Source organism: Hylobates moloch, unplaced genomic scaffold (genome assembly GCF_009828535.3).
Source record: "Hylobates moloch isolate HMO894 unplaced genomic scaffold, HMol_V3 SCAFFOLD_4, whole genome shotgun sequence".
In the NCBI taxonomy this organism is placed as follows: Eukaryota; Metazoa; Chordata; class Mammalia; order Primates; family Hylobatidae; genus Hylobates; species Hylobates moloch.
The window spans coordinates 174050772-174055767 of record NW_026652279.1 but is presented as its reverse complement, the minus strand read 5'-3'; the positions used below and the strand labels follow the sequence as shown (position 1 = coordinate 174055767).

Sequence of the window (4996 nt, the reverse complement as noted above, 5' to 3'; positions counted from 1 at the left end):
CCCTACTCCCTCCCTCCCTCCCTTCTTTTCTTTTTCTTTTTTTCTTCTTTTTCTCATTCTTTCCTTTTTCTTATCTTCCCCTTTTTCTTTCTTTTTTGTTTTGTTTTGTGACAGGATTTCTCTCTGTCTCCCAGGCTGGAGTGCAGTGTTGGAATCAAGGCTCACTGCAGCTTCAAGCGGCCTTCCCACCGCAGCGTCCTAAGTAGATGGGACTACCGGTGCACACCATCACACCTGGCCAATTTTTTAAAAATTAGCTGGGATCACAGGCATGCACCACCATGCCCAGCTAATTCTTGTGTTTTAATAGAGACAGGGTTTCACTATGTTGTCCAGGCTGTTCTTGAACTCCTGACCTCAAGTGATCCACCCTCCTTGGCTTCCTAAAGTGCCGGGAATACAGGCATGAGCCACTGTGCCTGACCTTTTTTTTTTTTCACTTTTTTATAGCTTTTTGTTTTTTAAGTTAGGAATTCAGCGTGGAATATATTTCCCTGAAGACATTGTCAACCTAAAATAATCACGAGTCAGAATCTGCTTTAAAGAGATTATTCAAGCACAGAGTTTGAGGACAGGCCGCCCAGGAAGCACAGATTCCAAAGAATGGAAGTCAGTGTTCTGAAATGTAGCAGTTTGGGATCATTTCTATAGATGAAGTTTAGGGAAACTTAACACAATTCCAGCATCTTTCTCTCTGAGGGTGAATGCACACTTACTGTGTTCTGTGGTCTTTTCCTATTGGGAAAGGTATGTTTGGCGTTCCACACGGAGTATGTCACGGGGTCGTCGTGCCATCTAGTCTGAGTTAGGACAGATGCACAGGACAATGAAGGAGGCGGCTGGTCCACAGCAAAGATCAGTAATGGGAAGCAGGGAAGTCTGGTCTCTGGTCTCTCCTAGTCATTTACAAAACAAGAACAAGAGGCTGTGTGGTCACCTGTCAGCCTAACCAGTCCAAGAAGCTGAAGTTGCAAACGTGCTTCATGACTCAGGCCACAGGGCCTAGCTTCCCCCTTGGCACAAGAAACAGAGGCTCCTGAAATTTTCTTCTACAATTTCTGCCACAAGAATTGAGGTTTGGTAGCTGATACATGGGCTCAATATTTGAAATAAAGTAGTGGTTGATAGGTAAAAATTGAGATAAGTAGTCTTTTTATAACAATTCTAAAGGATATTTTAAATAAAAGTAGAATAATATAATGATCCCCGCCTTGCCTACCACTATTACCCAGCTTTCAGCTACTACTTAAAAAACTTTTTTTAGAGGTAGGGTCTCACTGTGTTGCCCAGGCTGGGTCGCCCAACACTGCAGCCTCATCCTTCTGGGTGCAAGGGACCCTTCCACCTCAGCCTCCCAAGCAGCTCCGACTATGGGCACGCACTGTCACACCTGGCTAATTTATTTTTACTTTTGTATAAAAGACAGGTTTGCTATGTTCCTCAGGCTGGTTGTGAACTCCTGGGCTCAAGTGACCATCCCGCCTCGGCCTCCCAAAATGCTGGGATTACAGATGGGAGCCACTGTGTCCAGCCCAGTTACCAACATTATGGCTAAACTCACCTTGGACATTTCTAGGTCACAGATGGAATCCAAGATTTCATCAAGAAGCCCTGGTTTGGGCCGGGCGCAGGGGCTCACACCTGTAATCCCAGCACTTAGGGAGGCTGAGGTGGGAGGATCCCGTGAAGACAGGAGTTTGAGACCAGTCTGGCCAACATGATGAAACCCTGTCTCTACTAAAAATATAACAATTAGCGGGCTGTGTTGGCCTACACCTGTAATCCCAGCGACTCCAGAGGCTGAGACAGGAGAATCACTTGAAACCTGGGAGGCAGAGGTTGCAGTGAGCCGAGATCATGCAATTGCACGCCAGCCTGGGCAACAGAGTGAGACTCTGTCTTAAAAAAAAAAAAAAAAAAAAAAGCCCTGGTTAATTTTGATGAAAAATGGTCTTTAGAGATGTCAGAGTCAAAATAAAAATGTAGAGATGACTCTCCAAATTTAACGTTTTATTTGGGAAGAAAGCATTGCAATTCAGGTGTCAACCGCAAATAATGAGATTCAGAAAATCTGATTACCTATAGTGTGTATTTCAGCGCAGAGCTTGAGGATGGCCACCTGGGAAGGCACTGACTGCAGACAAATGGGGTCAGCGTTTCCAAGTGGAGAAGCTCAGGTTTCACTTACCAGGCAGAGACAGAAGCTCCAGGAGGATCACCACAGTTCTCATATGAGACCAGGGGCACACGCCGCAGTGGTTCCATTGGTTAGGGATCTCTGTATTTGAAGGAAGATTGCGTTATGACTCCATGAGGAGGGATAGTGATCTGAGGGGGTCTTATCTCCGGTGCCATTTGGTCTTTATTGTTTACAGGGAAAAAGGCAGAAGTTGCAGCCACGTGTGGCATGACCTAGGCTGCATAGCCACATTCCCTTCAAGGCTCAGGATAATTCACAATTTCAAAGGCTTAATGTTTGATTCATTCAGTTTCACAGGGGCATACACACAAACTGCGTGTCTTTGAACAAAGAGATTTGGGGTTTGATAAGAAGGAGGAAGGTCTTGAAGAAAGTTCCCTGCTGTTGGTAAAGCTCTGGGAAGCTGGCAGGGTCCGCGGCGTTTGCGGCAGCGGAGGCGGCAGTGGGGGCGGGGAAGTTTGTCCTCTGGGGCTGTCGGGTGTCTCTCAGCAGCCATGGATGGGACTGGATTCAGGTTACAGCAGCAGCTTTCGCTGCCAGGCTTGAAGAGAATTACATTTTGGAGCAACATTTTGTGTCCTGAGTACTTTCTTCCCGGGCTCTGTTTTAGTTGGGTGTGGCAAGAATGACCCCATTTCTCTGATCGACTTTCATTGAGATCACCATCTGTTTTAGCAACTGGTTTGTCAAGCTTCTAGGTCTTTTCCGGACACAGACCTAAGAAAGACAGAACATTTAAGAGAAAATCAGGACTTTATACTGGAATTTTCTATTCAAATGAAAATTAGGGAGTTTTAACATCTTTTTTTTTTTTTTTTTTTTTTTTTTTTGAGATGGAGTTTCACTCTTGTTGCCCAGGCTGGAGTGCAATGGCGCGATCTCAGCTGACCACAACCTCCGCCTCCCAGGTTCAAGCGATTCTCCTGCCTCAGCCTCCCGAGTAGCTGGGATTATAGGCGCCCGCCACCACGCCTGGCTAATTTTTTGTATTTTTAGTAGAGACAGGGTTTCACTGTGTTGGCCAGACTGGTCTCGAACTCCTAACCTCGTTATCTGCCCGCCTCAGCCTCCCAAAGTGCTGGGATTACAGGCGTGAGCCCTGCCTTATTTTATTTTTTAATTGACATATAATAATTGCACATGTTTATGGAGTATATAGTGATGTTTGGATCCATGTAATGTGTAGTGATCAGATCGAGGTAATTAACACTTCTGTCAAATCCAACATCATTTGTTGGTATTGGGGTCATTCCTCATCCTCCCTCTAGCTATTTGAAACTGTAGTCCCCCTCCAGTGCTGTAGAACACTGGAACTTGTTCCTTCTGTAATTTTGTATCCTTTAGCAAATCTCTCCCTATCTGTGATTGTTTTCTTTTCCCAAGAATCAGCAAATCGTCCCATATCGGAAGAGACTACTGTTGTGATGATCAGAATTTCTAGCATTGGACCTAGCAGGAGGACAGGTTGCCAGGGGTCTTCCTCCCTCAAGCCTTCCATTCTCCCTGGGGTTGCATCAGAGCTGAGCTCTGTTGAGGCTACTCAGAATGTGGGCTTTGGCACCAGGCGGACCTGAGCTTGAAGCTCCTGTCTGTCACTTGTCACTGGGGTCCTTGATTTTCACTTCTTTTTTTTTTTTTTTTTTTTTTGAGACAGAATCTCGCTCTGTCGCCCAGGCTGGAGTGCAGTGGCGCAGTCTCGGCTCACTGCAAGCTCTGCCTCCCGGGTTCACGCCATTCTTCTGCCTCAGCCTCTCCGAGTAGCTGGGACTACAGGTGCCCGCCACCACGCCTGGCTAATTTTTTGTATTTTTTAGTAGAGACGGGATTTCACCGTGGCCTCGATCTCCTGACCTCGTGATCCACCCGCCTCAGCCTCCCAAAGTGCTGGGATTACAAGCGTGAGCCACCGCGCCAGGCGATTTTCACTTCTTTACCGTGCTTGTGCACACTTACCTCAGCAGCATTTCCTGTTGGTCCATTAATGACATGAGAGGCAACTGATCATGCTGATGAGTGTACGGTTAGGGTTAACCAAGGAGAGGCAACGATCGTGCTGATGAGTGTACGGTTAGGGTTAACCAGTGAGAGGCAACGATCGTGCTGATGAGTGTACGGTTAGGGTTAACCAGTGAGAGGCAAGGATCGTGCTGATGAGTGTACGGTTAGGGTTAACCAAGGAGAGGCAATGATCTTGCTGGTCAGTGTATGGCTAGGGTTAATGAATGAGAGGGCGACTGATCATGCTGATCAGTGTACAATTAGAGTTAACAAATGACATGTCAGAAAAATGTAAAACAGGAAGTGTTAAAGTAAAATATATGCTAATAAGCAGAAAAAAGAAGCAAAACTCCCATGATGTGATAATTTTTTAAATGAGCCTCTTCTACGGGAATTTAGATTACTTTTTTTCTGTTTAAAATAATGCCTTTGTGGCCAGGCACAGTGGCTCATGCCTATAATCCCCGCACTTCGGGAGGCTAAGGTGGGAGGATTGCTGGATTCCAGGAGTTTGAGATTAGCCTGGGCAACATAGGGAGACCCCATCTCTACAAAAAATACAAAAATTAGCTGAGTGTGATGGTGCACACCTGTGGTCTCAGCTACTTGGGAAATTGAGGTAGGAGGATTGCTTGAACCAGGGAGGTCAAGGCTGCAGTGAGCTGTGATTGTACAACTGAACTCCAGCCTGGGCAACAGAGCAAGACCTTGTCTCAAAAGTAATAAAATGGACTGGGCATCGTGGCTCACACTTGTTATCCCAGCACTTTGGGAGGTCGAGGTGGGCAGATTACAAGG

The 4996-nt window shown here is 46.2% G+C and overlaps 1 long non-coding RNA gene across 1 annotated transcript; it reads right to left on the bottom strand.

The window, feature by feature from the left end:
• Positions 1-693: 693 nt before the first annotated feature.
• On the bottom strand, positions 694-4409 carry LOC131383342 (uncharacterized). The gene is made up of 3 exons (XR_009213338.1): positions 4154-4409; positions 2189-2917; positions 694-896 (listed from the first exon to the last, which is right to left on the bottom strand). It is a non-coding gene; the product is annotated as an uncharacterized LOC131383342 (long non-coding RNA).
• Positions 4410-4996: the final 587 nt, after the last annotated feature.